The following is a 27,634-nucleotide window of genomic DNA, read 5'->3' on the forward strand; positions in this document are numbered from 1 at the left end:
TGATGTTACTCTATTTAATACCAGTAAACAGTCGACCTATGCTTTTTTCAGCTTCTCACATCTGATGGAAACATTTGTAATCTTGGATGGGGGGCTCTGAATTGACATTCACGAAATTTTACCCCTCTAATAGAAAGTATGTAATCAGTATGCTTTATCACTCAATTTTTATTTTTCTGTTGTTCAGTTAATATTTATATGGAAGATGTATTAACAATAAATAAATTCCAGTTTTATTATGATTCCAAACCACACCAAATTTTTCATAAAACTAATCTTAGTTCTAAGCTCATTTGTAGCTTTATTTTTGTAAGAATACGTCTAGTGACCACTAAATCAAATGAAATAACTTGGCAATAGCTCCAAAAATTGCCCGAAGAGTTACTGCTAGTAGTTAGCGGCACTTATTGCTGCTCGGGATCTGGAGCTAGCTCAATTAAAACTGAATCAGGTGATCAACAGATAGATGGAGAATCATGTATTATCGTTGGTCTTAAAACAAGACCGAAGCTGCCATTCTTATATATATAATAAAATTGCTCCCATTTGAATGGGACATGAGCAACTTTAAACAAAAGGCACAGCCAAGTATCTTAAAATAATTATAGATCGTGGGCTGAGCTAGGAGCAGATTCGTCTTGTAGCTTAAGAAACTGTAAGCAGGTTGACGAGCGAAAGGCGATTGCTGATGAGCAAACATACTTTTGTTCAATGCGGTTGTGTGGGCCGAAGCCGTTGGAATACAAAACTTTCAAAAAAGACTAACACAAGTGCAGAGAGGACGGTGAACAGAAAAGAATCGGAATATATACAACAGACACAGTCGTGGTGAAGATGTTAAGAGAAGAGAACAACTGGTATCTAGTTTCATTCCAATTCTGTACAGCAAACCTAGATCAGGCAGCGATTTCAGTGAAAAAAAGTAAGGTACGAGCCCGAAGGACGAAAGAAGGGTCCCAACCCAAAGTAATATGTCAAAAAGTTCCAGGCTGGTGTTCGGAAGAAGAGGCGGATATCTTAATTGGTGCGGGGGTATGATGAGTTTCATAGCGCAACACCCTATGCGGAAATGCATGACCTTCTGCAGATAAAAAATCACACGTAGAGCTCATGAGGATTCAAATGAGTTATTACTGAGATGCGTACTACTTTTCAAATGCTAGTAAATGTGTAAAAAATACATCGACCGTGGCCAAAGTCGATTTATTTCTTAAGAAGAACCTTAATTTTAATATATAGTTGTGCTTAAGAGACCGAAATTCCTCTGTACAGAAAAAAATAACATTGAGATACCAATAGAGCGCTTTTCGTTGATGTTTCCAAAAGTTCTTGAAGTGATATTTTTTATTATTATCAAGAAAAGTAACTAACTAACCAAAATATTTTAATCATGTGAGTAGTTTTGTAAAAACCACAATAACCATGCACCAATCCAGTTTTGTTTCAAATTTCAATACTGAATCAATGAAATGGTCACTGAAATTTTCAATGAATACCAAACCAGATGTTTCCACTTATACCAACTTTGCTAAACCAAAAATTATTTGTACTTCTGGATAATATAGATTACTTTTAATATACTTCAGTTTTATGTTGCCTCGTGTAGAATTTCTAGAAATCTCCCAAAAGGACCATTCTACAATACCTTAAATTAAAGATGTTATTATCGAAAATTTCGCTGTATCACAAACTAGCAGATGGAACCACAAGCTACACCTGCTCTGCACAAGCAACGTATTGATTCAAATATCAATACTGAGCTTCATGAAGAGCTGATGTAATTTGGAATGTAATTGATTTTAGTTCAATTTTTCATTTGTTACTATTTTCGTTCAAATGGATACACAGGATCACTTCTAATCCAAATGTTTTATGTCATGTTTCCTTCCAACTTAAAAAATAAATAACTCTTTCCAAATTCGAAATTTTCGTAACTGTGTTAGGAAGTAGTAGTTTTTTTTTAAATCACATTCAAATACCACAAGAATAACATTCTTCTAAATATCAAAAAGGACTCAAGTAATATTATGACGTAATTTTTACGAAGAAAGTATATAATTAGTCCCTAATGAATTAGTTTTTTTCTCAGGAGAATTGTTTTCACTTTTCATGAATTAATTGTAATGAATATATTATTATAAATAAAATTTTAAGGAGTATCTAGTTCAAAATCATTATTTTCATCTAAAATGTAAGTCTAGAGTAACCTTTGAAAAAATTAATAATAAGGGTACATTTCTCCAACAAAATTTTTATTTTTGACATACCCTGTATACGTACAAACTGAGGGTACAATTAGGATTTCAGAAGGCTAAAGATTTTTATGAAATAAAGTTGATAATGAAGAAGTTTTCGATTTGTATTGGGACAAATGTTATTTACACTGTATATAGGATGTCTCATAAATAATGTCAGTTTCCAACGTTCATTAATAGTCGAAGTATAGTCCATCGTATTCAATGGTTCTAACCAAAATTCAACACACTTTTTGAGCTCCTGATAAAACCATTCTTTGGTTCTGGATGCAAGAATTGTCGCATTGAATTTTCAACAACTTCTCCAAGAATTTCACCAGGTATCTGAATAAATAGTAATCTGAAGGTGCAAGGCCCGAACTAAATACTTGATGTGGTAGGAGATCGGTACATCGGTACCACCAAGTTCTTCAATCTTATTCTGCATAACCAGTATATGGTACAGCATTGTCTTATTGTAAGAGAACTGAATATGTATCCGAAAAAACAGCTGTCCACTATATGCTTCGGCATTGACATCTCGATCATCTGGAATGATTTCAAAGTAAACTGAACCTTCATGATTCCACCAGGTACTCAACTAGACTTTCCTCTAGAATCGAACTCTTTTTGCGACTTATTATAGTAATTGTCCAATGCCTAAACACTGATTTTCCATGATCGATTGTTTAGATAGGTAAGTAGGGAGCTGTTTATACACCTTTACACCACGTTTCGCTTGATTCTCGGTTAATTCGTGTGGCAATAGTTGACAACTTTCATAAGTCTCACCCAATGATTTGAAATGGCGAAGTATGACATCTTTAGAAGGTCCAAAGGAGTCCGCTAATGGACGAGTACTGGTACTAGGTTAGTTTTCTACTGCTTCATTTGTAACCTCAATATCCCATGCAAGTGGACGACCTGAGTACAAACGATCTTCAAGCGTGAAATCTTCGTTGTGAAAACGATTTATCGAATGCTGTGCCGTTGACTCTGAATCTTCTGCTTCAATTTCTCATATTTTTCTTGATACCACGGCTGCTTTAAATTTTTGTTTCGAATAATCGCTTAACAATACACGAATTTCATATTTATCGTACTCCGTACTATAAACTATGTCTGTCAATGAACAAAGCGAGAATGATCAAACGAAAGTAAAGGGATTGTAATCTTCATAAAACTAGAGACAAATTACGACATGTTTAAATTGTGATATAGAATTTTTCACGTATGAAAACATCACTTAAGTAAGTGTAAAGTCAATTCCGAATTGTATGTGCTATGAGGTTCTGTTTTTTTTATTAAATTTAGAGCTACCAGCAGCTGATTCGGGAAAATTCCAAATTACAAACTCACACATAATGATAATGAATAAAATACTGTGAGGGATTTAAAGTCTTGCTTTGGTCGATCACAAAATCTGTGAGTAGAGTAAATAATGAAAAGTCACTAGTAAAATCACAGTGACTCCAAAACTTACCCCACGCACAAAATTTGATACTAAATGTACAGCAACAATGAGGTTAATCCAGATAATTCGATTTTTTTTATGGTCTTCTCACAACATGTACCGGGTGTCCCAATAAGAATGGCTCTCGGCCATATTTCGGGAACCGTTTATAGTACAGCTTCGGATTTTAACGCAGTTTCCCGGTTACAAAGGAAAGACAATTTTGAGGAGTCAAAAAATGTTAAAATCCGTTCGGTAAACCCGGAGTAATTTATGTTTAAAGGAAAATGCTTGAAATTTACACATTTCTTAAGATATCTCGTAATACGAAAAAGATATCGACATACGGTTTTCGTTATTCTGTTGCTAATTTGGTCTACTTTTATATTCCTTAACTAAAACTATTTTCCATTTAACATTTTTCAAGGCTAGATTTAAAAAAATAAATAAATAGCGCCCTCTATAGTATACGTTACTCATTAGGTTGTTTCGAAATTATAACTCTTAGGTACAACTGGACTTACAGGCGATTTTTTATAATAAAGTTCCCGCTCCCCCCCCCTCTTATTTGAAGAGGTATACTAAAACCTGTAGAATCAAATATACGCTGAATTTTTTGAAGAATACGATAATCATAGTTTAAATGCATCTTAATTAGGCAAAATTTGTAAATTATTCATTTTATAATTTTTGGTATTTAATTACGCCCTCTGGCGGTGGACCTACAACTCTGTAAATAATTTCCAGGTTTTTCTCGAGGTCACTTTTGTTATAAATTTTTTTTCTTGAAGCTGTACTATAAACGGTTCCCGAGATATGGCCGAGAGCCATTCTTATTGGGACACCCGGTACAATAAACTAAAGGGCTTCTGAATCTGAATAAGATAATCACAAAAAATCTCACAGGGTGTTCCACAATGCTGTGCCATATCAAAGTTACTTTTTTTTTCTATAAAACACTATATTATTTATTTCGTTAATGTTCATGGAATCTGATAAAGGTAGAATCAAAATACCAATACATCGTTATTTCGATTTTTGCAAATAAATCAACCTGTATTTTATGTATTCAAAAGTACTACTTAAGTTGGAACCATGGAAAACTTTTTTATTATGGTTTTATGAAAAAAAGTTATTCCTGATAAAAAGTTCTGCATGGTCCAAAAGTTGAAACGCAATCCTCAGATTCTAATTTTTAAGGCAGTATGCGAGGTTTGTCAAAAATTTGAATTTGTGCAAGAGTAAAGTACCTATCTTTTCACAATTCAGAATAAAATTTATCGCAATCTAGGATGCCCTGACATGAAGTATACAATAGTGAATATCAGAGTGAGTTGTTGTTACATTACTATAAAAATGGCAAATTTACTAAATCGCGAAGAAAAAATAGAAATTGTGTTAATTGTTGTAGACAATTACAAAACACATAGAGAGGCCGTAGATATTTTTAATAATAGACATTTGTATAGAAACATTAGGCACTCAACATTTACAAAAATTTGAAATAAATTCAAGGCTAGTGGAAGTATAGAACATAAATTAAAGAATAAATGCCGAAAATGGGTTGCGGATGAAGATACTGAATTTATGATGCTCTCTGTCGTAGAAGACCCAAAAATGACATTAAGAAAAAGGGCCTCTGCAATCCAAACTACTTCAGTAAGTAAAGATACAGTGGCAAATATTTTGAAAGGTAATAAATATCATGCATACAAATAGCAATTTGTACACACGTTACTACCAAGGGATTATGATATTCGTTTCGAATTCTGCGTTCTGATCCAAGGAAAATTGGATTAAGACCCCTTTTTTACAGGAACTATAATATTTTCCGTTGAGAAAACATTTTCTTCATACCGTCTCATCACAAAATTGTTGCTGGTCGTCTAACAGTAATCCAAACTTTGTAATAAAAACTCGGAACAAACATTCTTTTAAAACAAACGTATGGTGTGGTGTTCACAAAAATAAATTAGTTAGACCATTTTTTTTTCGACATTCCTTAAATGCCGCACGAATATTAGAAAATCAAGTAAGTGATTTTTTGCACGACCTTCCGTTACAAGAACTTATGACAATTTGGTTCTAGCAAGACAGCGAGGACCATTTGATGATGTAGACCATTTAGAGAGGGTTATATGTGAAGAATGCGAAAATATTACTCCAAATATGATACGTGAAGTAATACAAGACTTTGACAAAAGAGCAATTAAATGCTTACAAAGAGAAGGTGGATTTGTCGAAGCTGTACGACATCGAATTAAAATTTAACTATGTTTGTGTTTGTTTGATAAATATTCTTTCTATGGATTTTTAAATTTCTACAATAAATAATCATTATGCATTCATTACGTATGTAAATTGCAAGGTTTTCCAAAAACAGTTATAAATAGAAAGGTTATTATATTTTTAACAGGTATGAGAAATAAATTGTATCCAGCCAGAATAATTAATTATAATTTAATTTTCCTAATAAATGGCTGTAATTGCTTATTTGGATATAACTTTCAATTCAAAACAACTTTACTTCACAACATTTTTCTGAATTGTAAAAAGATACTTTACTCTCACACAAAATTCAAATTTTTTGACAAACCTCGTAAACTGCTTTGAAAAATTGATATCTGATGGCTGCATTTTAACTTTTGGACTATGCAGAACTTTTTATAAATAAAACTTTTTTTCATAAAACCACTTATTAAATAATTTTCCATATGGTTCCAACTTAAGTAGACACACTGTATATAAATAAACTTCAAAACTTCAAATTAAAAGGGATTTAGAATCTAAATGAGATAATCACAAAAAAACAGAGAAGGAAATGACAGTCACTCCAGTTTTTATATATTTATATAGCCATATCATTATCCGTCACATTTTAAAATTATATACAATCTTACAGGGTGTTCCATAATATTGTGCCATATCAAAGTTACATTCTTTTCAAAAAAATACTTTATATTATTTACTTTGTCATTGTTTATTGAATCTTATAAACGGTGAAACAAAATGTACCTATATCTAATCATTTAATACCTAATTGTGAGTTGGCTATGAATTATTTGTCAAAAAATGATATTTGACAATGACTTGACGTTATTGTTTTTTTTTGGTACATTTTTTGGTGATTTAAAGAATTTGGATAAGGGTAAAAATTTTTTATTCTCTGCACACAACATGGAAAATAAACTAAAAGTGTTTTAGAATCTGAATAAGATAATCATAAAAAATAGTCACTCCTAAATTTGCCTAACATACAAAATTTCATTTTATATTCGTAGCATAGATTTTTGATAGATGCTAAAATATGTGTATAGTGCTAGTAATAAAAAATCACTATAAATACACTGGTTTCTATAATTTCTTATTTCTTATATCTGATATATTAATGTATCTAAATATTCTTGATTTTAGGTCTCTCCTGTTTTAAAATTATATCTTCTACATCATGAACATCAAAATAAGAATAAAATCAAAATAGAAAATGTTCTGATAAGAAAAATATATTTTTCCTTAGTCTTAACATCTCAAATATGTAGCAGTAGTCAATTAAATTATTTATAGTTTCATTAGAATTTACAAAATACAGCTTTAAATTATTTAGATCTTTTCTATCATTTATAGCTTTTTAGTTTTTATGGATATTTCTAAAAATTCTCTTTTTCTTGCATTAGATTTTTGAATCTTTATAATTAAATTTATTTTATTTTACCATATTGATTACCTTTTCTAAATACTAGGATGTTCGCCCTATGTAGACAGCGTCACAATTAGTAAAAGTCACTTGATACATAATATTACTACAAATTATTTAATTGATTAAGTACTGCTACATATTTAAGATGTGAGGACTAAAGAAAAATCAATTTTTCTTATTAGAACATTTTTTATTTTTATTCTTATTTTGATGTTCATGATGAAGGTCTATTGATTAATATAAATATACAAATTGTCAGTGTCAATATCATATTTTGATAAAGACTTAAATAAAAGTCGAAACTTCAAATTTTATCTTTCTTTTAAAAATTATCAAAAAAAAAATTAATTTTAAAACAGAAGAGACCTAAAATCAAGAACATGTAGATGAATTAATACACTGGTTTAGCTAGGCGAGGGCGACACAGATTTTGAATCGAATTTTCGTCAGCCAAATGCTTCAAGGTTTTACAAATTTGTATATTTGCCTCAAATGTTTTTCGATGTTTGTAAATAGAAAAAAAGCCGTGAGCATCAGAGCTCCATCACGAAAGTCGAATTTTTCGTCGAATGAAGAATTTAACTAATACACCAACCAATCTTTCCATAAAATGAATTTCTAGGAAATCAAGTAAAAATGGCCAGATTTGGCTAAGGAAAATGTGTTGTTTCATTAAGACAATGCACCAGCACACACATCCGTTATTGCAATGGCCAAAATTAATTAAATAAAGTTTAAGCTGCTACCTCATGTCACCATATTCGCCAGATTTAGGATTATCGGATTATTTTCTGTTCTCTGACTTGAAAAAATGGCTCGGCAGTCAAAGATTTTCGAACAATGAAGAGGTGATGCCGTCTATTTTGAGAAGCTTGACGATTCTTATTATCAAAAGGGTATCGAATAACCGTGGGAAAAATTGAAAGATAGTTTGTTTTTGTTGGGCCAGGTATTTCTTGGACCATCCACGTATGAACAAAATTCTACGGAAACTTCTGAGAACTATGAAAGGTTTCTTTATAGTAGATCTTAGTATTATAATAAAAACCGTGAGCAGTACAGCTCCTTCATGAAAGTCGAATTTTTCGTCGAATGAAGAATTTAACTAATACACCAACAAATCTTTCCATAAAATGAATTTCTAGGAAATGATATCAATTCTCAAACTTATTTCTTCATATGGAAAATTTGCTATTCCTCAATAACTTTTCATTTCACAATTTAACTCTCTCTCTCGAATGAAAATTCATAATTTCAATAGACCCAGTGGTCTCGAACCCTCTTGTTCAATTCCAATTTATAACAAAGAAAAAATTGTCATAATGACAAGAAATTTCAAAAATGGGAAGTAAAAACAATCACCCTAGCAACGATCATACTCGTATTATTCATTAAATAGAAGGCGGTCCAGTTCAACAATTACAACTATCAAAATGATTTCGGGCGTTTTGTGCTAGAAGAACTGAAGAATAAAACTTTGAACTTGAGAAAGACAATTCTTCAACATCACCCCTACTTGCACGCGAAGTTTGAACCCTCTAGTTAAACTTTTTCTGGCCAAAAAATGACCATAAAATGGAGAGGGGTGGAGATGGAAAGTTTCGACCTTAGACAGGAAATCATCTCGCAACTAATTGAACCTACATGTGAAATTTCATTTTTCAGTTGCTTTTTTTGCATTGCGACCCCTCGAAATATTCATTTGATTTCAACCAAACTCTAATAACATCAATCCGCCGCCAAAAAAGAGCCATGTATGCTAATGTTGAACCAAATCGGACCCATAGCAATTGCTCGAAAGACGAAAATAAGAATTGTAGCTTAAAAAACCATCATAATCTTGTTCAGGAGGTCTCAAAGCATGGGAAAAATGATGTGCCCCCCATTTTTCTTTTAGTCATGCCTACCGTAATAGTCTAATTTTTCCTTGAAAAATTCAACTAAAAAATCAACAGAACAAATAAACATTTTTTCTTAGAATCCTTCTGTAGTTTACAAGAATGTTAACAAAATTTGTATATAAAGTGAGTAATTGAGGCACTTGTAAAATGACAGTGACTCAAGAACTCACATATTATACAAACTTCTGAACTAAATTTTCATATAATTTAATTATTTATAAAATAGTATTCAGAGAATGAATGGAATCCACTATCAGTTTTTATTATAATTTCACTCTTCTCCCCGACCAAAAAATCCATATTTTTTTCAGTATGTCACTAAATGGTGGATAACATACGACGACTGGACGACCATTGGATTAAAGTTAAGGAGATGGAAGATTTAAGGGATTTTTGTATGCGTTTATAACAGTAGATCAAACCTGCATCCATCACTACACTCTTGAGAAACGAAAAAAATAGTCAAGATAGTGGATTGCAAAGGGCGAACCAGCTCCGAAAAAGGCAAATATTCCCATCTACAAAGATGTAAAATAATAGCAGGAGTGACCGCATTTGAAGAAGAAGAAAGTGCTTTTCCATAAGGACAACACTCCTTCGTATACTACTCGCCATGGTTAAAATTCATGAATTGTACTTTGAATTGGTTCACCACCCACCTTATTCACCAGATCTTGCCTCCAGCAACTTTATACTGTTACCTTACTTTATATTTTCCTTTGTAGAGTAGAGATTTTAATCAGATGAAGAAGTTATGCCGAAGATAATAACGCCAACTATTATTTGGAAGGATTATAAAAGTTAAGGCATTACTGGAAAAATGTAAAGACTCAAAAAGAGACTTTGTTGAAAACTGAAAATGTTTATGCTTGTTCCTTTGTTAGAATGAAAACTTTCCAGACAACTCTCGTTATTTAATATAAAAGGCTTGAAAATTATCAGCAAATTCCAAAGATATAATTAATAATGTAAATAATAATGATAAGCTTATACTTTGAGTTTCATGTTTATGTTACTAAGTTTTGATAAGGCCATTGCTATGTGAGCTATTTTATGACTCAATCAAAACAAGATATTTTTATTTTGACTACTTGACTTGATTGACTATCATTGAATCTGTAAAGTATGCAATATTATATGTTAAACAAAACAAAACTTTTATTATGTGAATATTTATGTTTAATATTTACCAATAAATAATTTCAGTTATATAAAACATCAACAATATATCAAATAACAATAATAGGATGAAAAAAATAGAAAAGCCGGTAACATACGTCAAGGAAGGAAATTTATTTAATTTAATTTATTTGAAATTGAAATTGAACAAATTTTGAAATATGTAGAGTTTTGGCAGGCGTTTCAGGACAAAAACAATTTTATGCATCTGCTATTCTGAAGCAATTACATTTATTGCAGTTTTCATAAAACTAATCTCAAACCAGGTAGTCTTCTATTCGGGGTTAATTGAGAAAATTGAAGGTAAAATGCACTGACAGTGGCCAGATTTGTACAAGAGACTCTTTGGACCTTCATGCTTTCTACACCGGTTCCTGGAGATAATTTTTTCTCATTTTGTCAGTTGTAGCATCGTACATGAGAAAATCTGGTCAAAATTTGAAAATATTTTTCCTAACTTAACACGTGTAACATGTGTTGCCCATGCTTAAAGTTGCTGAAGAGATTAGCAGACATTTTCTTCTTGTGAATAATTTAATTTCAATCATGGAAGAGAATCTTTGAGGGTTCAGTTCTATAATGGAAAATTATCTTCCAGCTCAACCTCTAATTACAAGATGTTGCACCTGGTTGTATCCCGATTTTTGTTAACTAAAAGATTTAATTTCAGAATTGTCTCACGAATCTTCTCAAACCCTTCCTCATGTTGGGCAAACAACTTTCTAGAACCAATTATAAATCTAGTTTATCACTAACCCGAAGCGTAAAACTGATAAAACAATCTGAGGCAGCTGTTGAAAATGTCAAGGGAAGGCATTATTTTTCAAAAATTCAAATATGTTATTGAAAAGAATTGCAGGTTTCAATATTTTAGCCAAGTAGTTAATATTTTAGAAGATTTTACTTAATCCATTTGGATCCTGAAATAAGTTGTAACAAATTCTGAATAGTGATTATGTAGATAGCAGAGTAGAAAATGGAATTATGTTTGACCGATATATCAAATACGCTTTTCCATCGTGGAATTATAGCATAAGAATCGATTAAAATATACAGCGTGTTCCGTGACGTGAAAATAATTCTGTGACATACAAAAATCTCATAGTTATAGGACTTTAAAGTTACAAAATCTGAGGTTTTGATATATTAATGCATCTAAATGTTCTTTATTTTAGGTCTTTTTTGTTTTAAAATTATTTTTTTTTCTAATTTTCTTATTAGAGTAGTTGATTCGGTAATAGATAGTTGTATGATTTGGAAAATAAATTTAGATAAAACGTGATTTTGATATTCATACTCCAGGCGACTATTTGTAAATTTAATATGGGATGATTTTAAATTTGGGCAAGTAGGTTTCAACTTATTTTTTTTGTAGTAGAAAAATTCTTTGGTTTTTCTGTTTTGCAGTTTTTCAGACTTTGTTTGGCTTCAGTTCCATATATATGTTCAATGTTATGGTAGTTGGGTATTATTTCATCCATGCCGGTATAAATTTCTTTAATTTCTTACACCTTTTATATAGTAATGCTTCCAAATGTTCTTGATTTTAGGTGTGTTCTGTTTTAAAATTAGTTATTTTAATAATTTTTGAGAGATTGATGAAGAATTTATCAAATTATTATGAAGACTGAAGTTGAGTCGAAACATTGATTTTTGATCAAACTCTCGAAAAATACTTAGAAATTATACATTATGAATTTGTTTGACGGAATAAACAATTCTACACTACTACCAGAAGGCCAGGACCGGCTCATGCCTAATGGTTAGCAATCCGTAACTTTTAGAGAGACAACCTGTACAATCTAAATATAGCAAAAATGAATTTTTCAATCGATATTTAAACAAAAATTTAGTTTGTTCAACTCGATAAAATGTATGGTTTAAGAGATATGTAGATTTTTAGATCGTTGCACATGCCAAGGAAGCCGTTCGCCATCAAAAGACATTCTGAAGAAAATAATCATACATTGTAATTATTTATTGAAAATACGTACAGGAGGGTATTAAACTTTGCACTTCTTCACACTTCCAGAGTCTACGGTGGATATTTCTTTGAACATAGAAGAGCATTACAAGATTCTGCCTTAAAGCATTAAAGCGTCACAATGGAAGTTTGTTCTATTGATCATTTCGTTCCTTGTGTTTACCGGTGTTGCATATACCAAGCTTTTGAAACATCCCGAAAAAAATTCCATTGGATTTAATTCAAGGGAACGTGGTGGCCATGCAAATGGACCTCCTAACCAATCCACTTATTAGAAAAAATGTTATTAAGATGATTTTTTACATAATTTAGTGGAGAGGGGCTCTATCGTGCATGAACCACATGTCTCTGCGAACATTTAGAGGAATATCACATAACATGGGTGGGAAATCATTTTGGAGAAAGTATCCGTTGATCTCCTGTAAATATTATCAATAAATAATTACAATTTATGATAATTTTTTTTAGAATGTCTCCTTATGGCGAACGGCTTCCTTGGCATATACAACGATCTAAAAATTTACATATTTCCTAAACCATAAATTTTATCGAGTTCAACAAACAGTACCTTTTTGTTAAAAAATCGAATCAAAAACTTATTTTTACTATCTTTAGATTGTAGAAGCTACGGATTGTTAACCATTAAATCCATTAAAAATTTGTGATGTTCGAATGTATAAGTTCCGATTTTGCAACATTAAGGGCCTATAACTCAGAAAATATTGTATAAGAAAATTTTTACATATCATCTACTCACTCACGAATTTTTTGCCCCGGAACACTATGTAGATTTTGAAAATCGTCCATACTTCTGTCAAATGTGAAACATAAACGTCAATTTATAATCTTTTAATTGTAGTTGAGATTGAAATTAGATATGGAACTTTTGCCGAAAAGAAACAGTTATAATATAAAATGGCCCACATTGTATGTAAAAAAGCAGAAGAAAAATATATTATTTTCAAGAGCTGAATCAAACGAATAATGCTTCATCTTTGTAGTGTAAATATTCGATGAATAAAATTGGTGCTTGACAATAAAGAAAACATTAATATCTCCAATTATTTTTTATAAAAGAAATTTCTTCTTACAAATCCAAAAATGCATATACTGTTTCAATATGTAACATAACAGAATTTATTTCGGAAACAACAAATTACAAATGAATTCTTTCAAATGACTATTTTTTTAGTTTGATTAATAATAAACAACTTTTCTATGACTTTTCGGAAACTAGGATCGGGTTAAGCTGATCGTAATCTAAATGTTCGGAAACTAATCTGGATCACGTTCATTGTTGTTCGGAAACTGATCAAGTTAATAATCGGGTAGTAGTCATATGATAGAATCCTTTCCACCCTAGTAGACCGCTGGGTACATTAGATTAGCTGACGGGTTGTTTCATTTGTCTATGGTTAACATTAAATACTATTGATAGGTTATTAAGATTTAAGGTATTTATTTATACTGCATTTCAGGAAAAAAGCTTATTAGTATTAAACTGTAGAGCAAAATCTGTGTGCGTAGGTATATCGTTAAAACTGCTCAATAACATTGATTGAACAACAAGAATCTTTTATACAACTAAATAAATATCATAGAAACAGTAATAAAAATCAAAAGTTCTTTTAGATCATGTTTTAAATTTGAAATTTCCAGCGAAAACTGAACGCGACGCGACGTTCGGAATCTGTGATCTAAATTTCGTTCTGGGTTAATATCCGCATTTAGCTGATACGTGATCTACCTTGACTCAGGTTGTAGCGTCCGAAAAGTTCTTCTTCCTCAATATGAGCAAGACTTAGAAGTTCTAGTGAGAAAAATTTTATTGTTCTACTTTGAAATCATATGTTCATAAATTCGTGCAAAAACCGTCAACTAAATAAGTATATGATGGATACTAGAACGAAATTTCGTATGTTAACGCCAACAAAACCCCTCAAAATTATTTATATCGATACCTTTTAGGCATATGGATATAAATTTTTTACTATAATTGATACTTTTTTTTTAAATATGTGGTTGTAACAATGAATTAAATTTATAATTCATCATGGAACACCCCATATGAAAGTATCCAGTTCTGAATTTAAAAATGAATCTTAATATATAGACTTTAAGATTTAAGAAAAAAATATTAAAACAAATATCTTAGGGTATTTTAGCAATTATCAGTTCAATATATAGCGAAACTAAACAAAAACCAATTGAAATATTAATTTGAAATGGGAAAATTTGTATAAGATATCCAAAAACTAACAGTGAAGTTTTCTGGAAATCAGAACATATTTTCAAGTATGACAAAAACTAAGCTAACGGTTATTTGTTCTCCACGAATTAATAAATTTGTTAGTTATGAAAGGTGCTGCATCTTTTTTGATACAATGAAAAAGATATTTCATACATCATTTAAAATCAATTTGAAGAATTAAAAAGTGAAAATTATTAAGGTATATGAAAAAAAATTGGCTATTAATTGGAAAAAAATTAAAATATGTTATTAAAAATCATTTTTTGAACCCTATTTCAGAAAAACTTGAGCAACTAATCTTATGAATGAAAGGGAAATTTGCTCTGAGAATTACAAATTTTCGATAAAAAATTGGAAAATGAGAATAGCTCATTTCCACATAATTGAATTATCGTAAGACCAAATGAAACAAATTTGAAAAAAAATTAGATAAATTATCAACAGTTTTAGTATCTAGTGAGAATTTATTCTTCCAACCCTTAGGAGAGGTTTTAATTTAGTGGCGTGAAACTTTTAAGTCTACCACCTTTGAAGACCAAAGTTTTACTCCATGCTACTTAAAATTAATATTCTTCAACAATTAAACAAATGAAACGTAAAATTAGAAAATAAATAATAATATATCGAATATTTTACCCTTCACCAAAAATAAAAATTCAAAAAATTATGAAATTTCATATTCAAATATCATTTATAATAATATTGAACAATTAAATAACAATCAGTGAAATGCAAAAAAATTCTCACCATCTTTTGGATCTGGAAATTCACTTCTCACACATAAGACACAAACATTCAATAAACAATATTTTTCACTTCACCAAAGCACTTATTGAAAAGCCCCCGAAAGTTTGCTGCTTAGTGCGCATACTCGAAATAAAATGTCACATGACTTTGCAATACTCTAATTAATATAGGTCAGGTGCGGATTAAGTAGATTTGTAGCTAGATTCAGAAGAAATAGTCAATTAAGAGTCCTCATTTTATTTACAGTTGTTCAACTTATTCAACAGTACTTTCATTCGAATTCAAAAGATCGCAGTTTGCTATAAAATTGTAATTTCCATTGACTTATATCAAGTAATCTGTCAATTTAGATAGATTACCTCCTTTACTTTAATAACTTACATCATTTTGTTATTTGGGCTTCTTTGAATTAATGGTTTCAACTTATTTTTCAGCTATTGCGATTGTATCTATAGTATAACAAACTAAAATGAATTCAGTCAGCAACATTATAGGTACATAAAAACATTCGAATTCAAACGAAGACATCTGATATATCTATAATAGTCCCGCATTATTTAAAATAGTGGCTATTTTTTTTTATTTATACACAGTTTCGTGATTACAAATATGTACAAATATCATGAGTATTCAGGTGAAAACCCTCATGTAATAATTCCTCGACATTTCCAACGTAAGTCTAAAGTGAATGTTTTAGTCGGACTTATTGATCATTATTTGATTGGACCAATTATTACCAAACCGGTTAACTTGCAGAACATTCTCCAAAATAATCTTTCATTTACTTTATTATACTATTTGACGATTTACCAATACTAATGAGATTGGAACATTGGTTTATGCATAATGAAGCACCACGTCATTTAGGAAAAATCGAACTCTAATAACATAACATATCCACTTGTTCGTTAAATGATAATGTTTCACTTTAAGTCAACTGATAGATAAAAAACTTCTGTGAAATTTTAAAGCTACTTCACCCCTTCTTAACTCCCCAGAATGGTTTGATCGCATTCTACTCACCATAACTTAATACTACTAACCGTCTTATACAGTGTACTAAATTTGGTATTTTCAAGCTAAAGGACTGTAAATTAATTCATTTTTCCAAAAATCTTATGACCTACTTTGAGGCTCTATAATTTATTAACGATCCAGCTTTATATAGTTGTTGGTTCTTATTCGGGACACCCTGTATATCAGTGTAGTGATTACAAGTGACTATGTTTTATTGTGTACAAATATCCATTCTAATCAATCGTCTGCATTGGTTTGTATTGTCATTTCATTATGCAACTAGGTGGTTCGAGGAACCAACATGATTTCTGGTAATCCTAGCTCAATCAAGTGATTCCTTAATCCACAATGTCCAAGCCAGTGAGAAGAAGTATCGTATTGCCAGATTATTCCTACTCCTCGGACTCTTTCTTGTAGGTAATTTTTCCTATACTCTAGAAACCCACATTCAATTAAGAAACTATAAGTCACTTTCATTTGCCTGTTGGTGCTTGACAACCTATGCATAAAACAGCATTCCAGTTACCGTAGGTGCAGCATTTACCCTTGTCACTTTTACTTTTCCCATTTTTCGATTATACGAAGATAGACCCAAAAGTACCTGACCTGACCTATAGATGACGGTAGTTGCTTGAAAAACATCGCAGTGGTCGACCAAATGAGGTGACAACTCCAGAAAAGTTAAAGAAAATCCACAAAACGGTACTGGTTGATCGTTGACTGAAAGTGCTCCAGCAAGAAGACGCAGGAATTCCAAAAAGAGCGGTACATTGCCTATTAACTGAAAATTTGAAGATGAGAAAGCTGTGCGCAAAATAGCTACCACAATGGAACAAAAACAGCCAGAAAAATGGCCAGATTTGGCTAAGGAAAATGTGTTGTTTCATCAAGACAATGCACCAGCACGCACATCCGTTATTGCAATGGCCAAAATTAATTAATTAAGGTTTGAACTGCTACCTCATGTCACCATATTCGCCAGATTAAGGATTATCGGATTATTTTCTGTTCTCAGACTTGAAAAAATGGCTCGGAGTCAAAGATTTTCGAACAATAAAGAGGTGATGCCGTCTATTTTGAGAAGCTTGACGATTCTTATTATCAAAAGGGTATCGAACTTGTTGAATAACCGTGGGAAAAATTGAAAAATTAGATATAATTTTTGCAAAATTTTCGTGTTTTTTGGTTGGGTCAGGTATTTCTTGGACCATCCACGTATGAACAAAATTCTACGGAAACTTCTGAGAACTATGAAAGGTTTTTTTATAGTAGATCTTAGAATTATAATAAAAAGCCGTGAGCAGCAGAGCTCCATCACGAAAGTCCAATTTTTCGTAGAATGAAGAATTTAACTAATACACAAACAAATCTTTCCATAAAATGAATTTCTTGGAAATGATATCAATTCTCAATCTTATTTCTTTATATGGAAAATTTGCTATTCCTCAATAACTTTTCATTTCACAAGTTAACTCTCTCTCTCTCGAATGAAAATTCATAATTTCAATAGACCTGGTGGTCTCGAACCCTCTTATTCAATTCCAATTGACAAATTGTCATAATAACAAGAAATTTCGAAAATGGGAAGTAAAAAAAATCACCCTAGCAACGATCATACTCATATTATTCATTAAATAGCAATTGCTCGAAAGACGAAAATAAGAATTGTAGCTTAAAAAAACCATCATAATCGTGTTCAGGAGGTCTCAAAGCATGGGAAAAATGATGTGCCCCCCATTTTTCTTCTAGTCGTGCCTACCGTAATAGTCTAATTTTTCCTTAAAAAATTCGACTAAAAATCTAAAGTATTATCATTATGGCACTATTTGTAAAGAAATGTGACAGTGATGTCTGTCCGCCACTGATAAAAAACGTATTTAAAAAGTGCTTTCTTAAATTGGTTAAAAATTGTAACTGGATATCTTCTTCTATCGATATCCAGTTTCCATTTAACTCGTTCGAAGATTTGAATCTTCTTGTTATTCAGATGTTTGTGTTTCTAATTTCACTTAACGCGCTTTGTAAGCCATTATGGCTTTATCATAACTGAAGATGACTCAATGATTCAGCACGTACAAATTATAATTTATCTATATGCTATATGTATCAATTTCATTTGTATTTAACACAAATTTTTTTCGTGACTTGTTTTACTGACAGATGCATTTTAATAAAACAAAGTGGATTCACAAATTGTTCTGAAAAAACTTCTAGTCTATTGTTAAGTCGAAATGAAATTTCACCAAGTACCTAAGTTACCTAATCAGGTAATACTAAAAATCTGTAAGGCTAACACGTATTATTAAGGAAAGTTTATTTGGGTTTTGAGAGAAAAATAAAGTTGACTGCTTTGATCTTGTATCACTTTATTACAAAGCTGCATTATACATTCAAAAATATCTATAACGATTACAATAGTTCTGGTTCTAGTTTCTTTCCACATAATTAAAAAAAACGAGTTTGTTTACTCCCCATTGTCTCAATCAAGTAAGTGGATTTATAGGCGCTAGTCCTAGGGTTGAGGATGGTGAAGAGATAGCACAATAATCATAATTCGATAATTATTTCAACTTACTATATGTAGACCAAAAAAAACAATATATACCAAACGTACAATTAAACTTAATAACGCGTGTCGAATCTCTAGGAACAACGTAGTTCCGCTGAGATCCAGGCGTTCAAGATCTGCTTGCTTCGTTTTCCCGAGAAAGAGTGAACTTCGCTTCGATCTAAAACGTCTCGCCTGCGCTTGTGTAGGTAAATAAGGAATAGGCAGTAGTTATGTTGGTTGTTCCTGAACCGTGTTCCAGGTATATCGGAGAAGACTATTTCAATTGCTTTCTATTAGTACATAAAAGTATGTTATAAAAGAAAAATCACTTGAAATTTCCAAAAGAAGACAACTTGGAATTCTCGGGGTCGAAGGATTATTGTTTTATTGAGGAAATAGTTCGGGGAAATGGTCGAAGGATTAAAAAATGTCGTTGATGAATGTGTACCTGTATTATGTCCTTATTATCTGTCGCTGGGCAAAGTATATAGAGCTCAAAAGCCACAAAGGAAATATGTGAAAAATAAAATGAGTTGTTGATTGGAAATAGTCGTTTATCACTTTAATATCATTACCTGAACCATACATATATATTTTTACTTCTAAATGAAAGTCCTAAATCAGTCATAATTGACTCACCGAGTATCATCATATTTCTCTGTTGGACGAATCTCCCGCATCAAATTCATAACGTAAATTATTTTTTTTGTTCGATGTCAATAATGAAAACAATACGGTTTTGTTATTTTCTTATCGCATTTTCAGCAAAACCTTTCTTAAATCATATAAAATATCATGAAACGGATATTGAGAAAAACCAAAACAGTTTAATTTATATGGACATTAAGTTTTAGTTTATGTAATATCAACTATTGGGTTTATATTTGATTAGTGGCTTTGGGCTAACCTGGCCCTGGTTGCTAGTATACAGGCACATAGTATACATAACAGAGCTCATAAGATCGAGCATAGTCCAGAATGCACAATTATCAAAGATAGGAAACAACAACATGAGCAGTAACCATTGACTTTGATAGTCGTTCTCCCTTTGCCCCCTTTACTGCTGTAACATGTAACAATTATGCTGAAATTTAATCATTCGAGTAGCGATTATCTTACGCTTCGTGATCACAGAACACGTCGCGAGGAATGTCCAGACCAGAACTACGATTAATACAATGCAAATTGTTGACGATTCCACACCGCTCAAAAAAATATTCATCAAAGAGAATTCACTCCAGTAGGAAGCACCCCAGTTCGCTCAAATAATATCAATGAAAAGCTAAACTCTTCACTATACAGTGAAAGAATCTTATAATATAAAAAATATGTAAGGGTTTTCATTATCTAGTTGTGGATCCAGTTAATTTCCATTCTCAAACATCTGGAGAATCGATTTCATAGTTCCGAATATCTTCAGCTTTAGTTAATCTGAAAAAAAAAATTAATGAGTATGAGTTTCATTAAAATACCTGAAATTGTGTTTACTCCACCATTTAAATAAACAATGGAAACATTTATTGTATTACCAGATAGGTGGACTAAGATTTAGATTGACCATATGTTAATAGAAAGAAGACATCAAAAGTTGGTGAAAAATGTAAGAAGTTTCAGAGGTGCTGATGGAAATGGAAGAGATGCAAGTAAAAAAATTAATGGAAAACCGGCAAAGTAAATGCTAGACTTGGAAAAGAAAACAAGCGAGAAAGGATAGTTCGATGAGGGATGTAAAAATAAGCTGGAAAAAAAATCTAGTACGATTAAGCACACTAGAAAATGACTCAATAGGAACCAAGATAAAATACTCAGAAATCTGAAAGACAATTAACAAAATAGTTAGACAAACAAAGACAGAATATACATGCGCAATTAACCACAAAATATTAAAGAATACTTTAGAAACAAAGAAATCAAGAGAGAGCTTAGTTAATCACCAAGTACATTTGATCAGGGACAACGAGGGAAAATTTTTGATAAATCCATTTAGAAAAATTGAAAGATGGGCTTAATGCTTAAAAGGAATATTGAATGGACAAGAGAGAGAACCGAAACAGGAGGAAGATATAGGAGAGAAAATAGAAAATGAGAAAAAGATAGAAAATTTGGAAAACCTTCAGAGTACAGTAGACAAAGGGATTCCAGTATAAATTATCAAATTCTGCAGGAAATATATACAGAAAAGAGTATGATTATCAATACGGAAATTTTGGAATGAAGAACAAATGAATAATGAAATAATTTGTCCAATATAGATGAATAGAGATAAAACTAGATGTGAAAATTATAGAGGGTGATCACTTCTGGATGCGGTGAACAAAGTTTTGACTAAAGTTGTGAGAAACAAACTCAACGAGTATCGATAAAGAGTAGGATGATACCAAGGGGGTATCAAGAAAAGAAAAGGAACAACCCTTAAGTCAATTACCGATAAAAACTATGAGCGTAATCAGGATTCATGTTATGAAAATTTTTATTCAAATACGCTTTACAAATACTCAATTATACGATTGTCAAACAGAAAATAAAATAAAATTTTAATGAGAATCTTTCAACACATGCGCAAATATATTTCCGAATTTATACTAATTAATGATAACTTCTTGAGGATCAGATTTGTAACTTTTCACACAACCGTCGTACACAACAGCTTAACTCTTCTCAGAAAACGAAGCAGGAGTTATTTCATAATTTTAAAAAAATACAATGTTGTACACACAAAAAAATTAGGGATTGATCCCCGGGGTATTAATATTGAATAAAAATGGTCTCCCCAATATCATTTGACGTGTTTTTACATTTCCGAGTACATTAAATTTTTGTTACAACACCGTGTATACCTATAATTAATATAAAATGTGTCATAATCAACTTAAAATTTGTTAGTCGCCGCCTATGGAAGTACAGAAATTTTGCTTAAGCTGTGCTGTATGTAGAAATAATAAAATGATTGAAAAAGAAGAATGTCTCGGCAATTACAGGCATGTTTAAAAATTTCTAGTTAACAAGAACCACTTCAGTAACAATGAGATTTCTCAGCCATCAATAGAGTGGGCGGATAAGAAGTCTTATAAATATTTTAAACAATATTCACCTTTAGAGTCGAAGTTCAAGAAGAAATTCGATGAAGTCCAATGGCATCACAGCATAAGGATTTCACAATAGAAAACTTTATTTTTTACGTATGTACCTTAAAAATATTAGCAAAAAACAAAATAATAGTTTTTATATTCTTACATATATATCTTAACAAATTTATTGTTATAAAAGTTTGTATATTACAGAGGTGGATTATAAATAATGTCTGTAATAATATGTGAAAATTACTACGCTTCAAACACGTTAAGACTAGTCTCTAATTTCATGAAAACTACAATTGTATTTTCTTCTAATCATTCTTATTATGTTTATTGGCAGACACATTTTATAGTGTGTCTGGCAATAAACAGTATGGAGTGCTTGTATTTTTAAGACATACTTGGAAACAAAAGTTTAAAGCAGCCGTTGCAGCAAAAAAAAATATGTAAAATCGAAGGCTCAGGATTCCTTCAATAGACCAAATAAATAATAATCGCATGGCGACAAATTTGGTTTTCGAATCAAATTCGTTCAACGTTTTCATGGTTAGCCTAGGTCTGGCATTATCTTACAACAATACCGCTCTACAGAGTGGAATATCGCGTAGTTGTGATCTGTAGAGAGGTTTTTACATGGTTTTTTATGAGGTTACTCTATTACTACTGATTCAGAAAGAAAATCAACCGCAATTCCTTATTTAAGATCCCAAAACACGGTACACAACACTTTCTCCGCTAACAGTATAACCTTAGTTTTAACTGGCGCTTCTTCTTTTTTCTTCCTCCACTCCATAAACTCAAGTCTCGTCTGTGATGAATATTCGGTGCAATGAATTTTCTCCTTTCCCTTTAAACCGCTTCATGACACGCGTACAAATTTACCAGCGTGTGAATTTCTGCTCAAAATTCAGAAATTTTGGCATCAATCTGGCTGAAATTTTGAGGTAATCGAACCGTTTATAAATTATTTGCTTAATTTTTCAGCCATAGCGTATTCAGTGCTTTGTCTGTCTTCCAAAATGAATTATCCTGCTTTACGCTGAGATCAGTTTTCAAAGAACTCAACTTATCCATCTCCTTAACAGTCTATTATGCCCTTATTGAATCGCATCTCCGATTTGCCCCTCCCTTCTGGGGTACGTGTGGTGCGACTCAATTTAAGCGAATCTTCAAACTACAAAAGGGAGCTGTTAGATATTTACTCGGACTAAACAGCAGGACACACTGTAGGAACTTCTTTAAAAGATTAAAAATTCTGATTCTTCCTTCCTTCTTTATCTTCGAATCCGTGTGCCTAATTTGTAAGATTCTCGAGGTTCAGAATGCACAATCAATTGCTAATTGAAATCAAATCGATATCATCTTTTCCCGCATTCCGCAGTAATATCTACTCTGTAAACTTCTATTCTAGTAATAATATTCAATTCCGGACATGCTGCATACTGGTTTAATTTTTGCTATGGACTCATATACTAATTATTACCTAAAATTTTGTTACTCATTCTGGTTTTATTCTGTATACTCATTTTTTAGTTTGTTTTTAATTTTTACAAGCTTTTGACTACAAATTCTAACAATTTTTTTGACAATAAATCATTTATCTCTCTATTCTACAGCGCTGACGTTCTCATCGCTAAAACTGGTTCTGCCCTTATGTGACACGTTTGCCACCAGTTCTTGTCGTTTCCAGAAAGTAAAATAAAGTAAAATAGATTTCCGCAGATTTTACATTATCTTTGACTAGAAAACGAATAATGATGCTTTGAGCACCAAACACTGGTACAACCCTCTCCCTCATGGCTAAAAGTACACTAAAAAGCGAGGTTACGCAGTAACAGACCAGTCTAACGCCCTGTGCAGCCATTTTTACAGCCATAACTTTCTCGCGCGTTTATTCAAAAATTACATTTTATATATGAATCATCCTCGTAATATATTGGATATTTTAATACTTTTTATATTTTGTTTATTGTTGTGACTGTCATAGTGAAAGTAGAGTCATCGTGAAATTAGAACAGTAATAAGATGGTACCGCGCCTGTGCAGTTTGTAGTTACTTTTTTATTACTTCACTTTCAAGTTATCTAACCTTGCGTCCACTGTTGTCTTATTATAATCTTACACTATAAATATCAAAAATGTAAATCAGCTGCATTGTTTTTAAGAATTTTGTTTCGTAGTTATATAAAATTTAGTTTTTCGGTTGCTTTACCTAGGGTGATACATAACGAGTGAATTTCAAGGGGCGTACATACAAAAGACAATATTTATATGATGTTATAGCGGGTGAAGTGGACCATGGAAAATTTTCATATAAAGTTGCATTGTACATACTGCGGCCTTCTTTGATACAAAATTTCGAAATTCGCTAGAACTACTCAAACCCAGGCAGTTATCTTTTCATATTACATGCATGATTTAGTATGTTATTTTGTATAGAATTTTTTAAAGACACAGGTTCGTATTTTTACCTTCTCGTGTCAAATATTTTTGGGTAATATAAACTGACAGAGCACGTTAGTTGGTTTTTTATGATGATGTAAAAGAAAATAAACATTCTTCCTTGCCGTGTATTGACATAAGCATTTAAGAAAATTTCAATATGAAAATATATTTTTTGGTGTCAAAGTATTATTTGTTGAAATAATTTTATATTTAATTTAATGAAAACAAAGTAGCCATATCAATCACGTTTAACTTCAATTCTTGACTGTTTTGAAATTAAACAAAATAATGGATTATTAATTCGTGTTGTTCGATCCACTTAGTATATAACGATACCTACTCAAAATAAGGTTATGTAGATAAGTATAAAGGTTTACACGCTACGTTTTATTGTACGTTTTGTAGAACATGACAAATCCTATTCACATGACGTGTAAACACTCATGTGACGTGTAATTCATGGGAGATGTATCGTTTTGCGAGAATGAAACGTTTAGACGAGACCTCAGATCACAAAACATACTCAATAAGAAAGTCAACTAAATTTCAACAACCCAAATTTAGTTCTGTCACTTACCAATAGTGTCACTTGTGTAATAAAAATGTGTTAATACTGTCAATGTCAATTGTTAAGATGAATAATCATTTTTTTAAGTTTTCCAAACGCTCTCCTGATGTTTTCTAAATAGGAAGAATTTTGTAAAATTCAATAACCAACATCAAATTATCGCTTAGTGATTTTACAAATTTCAATGGAAAATATTCGGAGTATAAAGCTACCCCACCAATTCCTACCATTCATCTGCTTTCATTGTCTACTTCCATTTATGAAGATCACAGTTATGTCGAAGTTCATGACTGTAAAGTAAACCAAGACCATTCATTTGCTGTAAATACAGATATAGTAGACACTGTTATGATCGTCGAAGAGCATCAAGTTGATAGTTTACGCCCACACATCTGGCAATTTAGAAGAAGAGCCATTGGGGTTTTCATGTGAATTTTCAGATTACATGGTTACAGTAGTACTGTCAAACAAAAACCGAGTTTTTTTACTCTAGCTGGAACTAGTAAGAAGTTGATTGGACACCTAGGGAAATAGTAATGTATCAATTTCATCGGAATAAAACAGCCAATATATCAAAATTGAAAAACAGTTTGAAGAATAAGAAAGAGCAGGTAAGGACATTGAAGAACATGTATGAAATTTGAACATTTGAGTGTATAGACAAGGTACAGCAAAACGATGGACTATATATGAAAAATAGTTTTATTCTTTCTATGTACAAAAGAAGTCTGTACAACCTTTTATTTTAAGATTTTGTTAAATCCCAAAATTATAGTACAATCTGTTCAACTGAATTACTGTTTTATTTCTGGTTAGTATTTATTCACTTTCTGTAATCTTCTCAATCCATTTTATATAATATTCGGTCCAAGTATAGTTCTCAGTATTTGTCTGTCGTTTATCTTCAGATCTTCTTCTATTTTAGCCATGATTGTTGTTGACTTGTTGTTTGGCGTATGCAATCACTGGTCTTATTAATATTTTATCTATTTTTATTTTGTTATTTTTACCAATACTTTTGCTTATGATTATGATAAATGCACAAAAAACAATTCGATTCTATTTAGATTGTTAAATATTTTTGTAGATGGACAGCTGCAATTCTCGACACGGCTCGTCATATTGCACAATCATTAGTAAAAACGACTTCTATTTCTTTTTAAAAATTATTATTAGCGGCAAAAGAGCATTCATTTAATTTGCCCCACGATATCGACACTATTTTCGGTAAAACGCTTAGACAAAAGATAAAAGGCAATCGTGGGCTGTAGAGTCCCTAGGGTGGATTCGAATTGTTTGAATTGTGTCAAAGAGTTTCCAGCTGCGCCCCCCTGCGTGCGGGACAACATCCTGCGGCATCCGACAGACCAAAAAAACAATGTCCCCTCAGACAATCGTGTTCTTTTAATTAATACCAAATTTTAATATGAACAACCATCATTTCGAGACGGGCCGAAAAATATACAGGATTGTATAACAACTTATATTATAAAAACCGTAAAACAAGATACGTAAATAACAAAAATCATCGTTATCTACGATAAAGAGAAAAAACAAGGAATAAAAATGAGGCTAGTGATAAACACATAAAAAAAGTATATGGGTGAAACATAAAAGTAATTTAATCAAAAGTTATGCTAGGATACGCTGGAAACTTAATTTTTCTGATTAGAGAATATCATTTTTAAGCAATATTATCAGAGAAATAACTAATAGAATCAAAAAACAAGAACACGTGTTTGTAGAAGGAATCTAATGTCTATATTGGGTTTGGTACTAATCATTAGCTCGTTCCTAAGGTTTAAAATAGAAAATAATTAATGATAAACTAATAAAAATATGATTTAATTCAGTCATTTATATATTCACTTAAATCCATATTTGACCTTATCACTGTATGATTTTGATATGATTTTAAGTAGTATAACTTGTTTTAAACGTATTTTTTATTTTAAATTTAGCAAATCAGTTTGGAAATTCCTAAATATAATTATTTATCTGGACAAGCAGCGGTTGAACGTTTTCTTCACGAAATTACGCCTCTGTTAATGAAAATAACCGTGATTAATCTATTTTTGGACTGACTTTGAGAATCTACGACACAATGACTAGGTTAATGAAAATAGAGTTCGGTTCACTTAATGATTCTTTACTTCCATCGTCGTCTTCTTATGTAACCTTTCATTAATTAATGTAATTATAGAGACACAAGTGATGCAATCAGCATTTTTTTCTTCATACAAGCCATTGAGAACGTAGCCCGAAGGTAAAACACTACAAAAGTTAATTATAGAGTAAGTTAACGTTGGTCGAGGTTCGAACTCGGTGATTTTGTCTAAAGCGACATATGACAAATGGGATGTAGTGTTCTACGTTCAGCGGAATTCTACCAACTCGCTTGATATCTTTGACATTGGCTGATCTCAGCTTTATTGGAAGAGACAAACCCGGACATAGTTGAGTTACCCACCAGTGACGGAGCAAAACGAATATATATATATATATATATATATATATATATATATATATATATA

This window comes from Diorhabda sublineata, chromosome X (genome assembly GCF_026230105.1).
Source record: "Diorhabda sublineata isolate icDioSubl1.1 chromosome X, icDioSubl1.1, whole genome shotgun sequence".
Lineage (NCBI taxonomy): Eukaryota > Metazoa > Arthropoda > Insecta > Coleoptera > Chrysomelidae > Diorhabda > Diorhabda sublineata.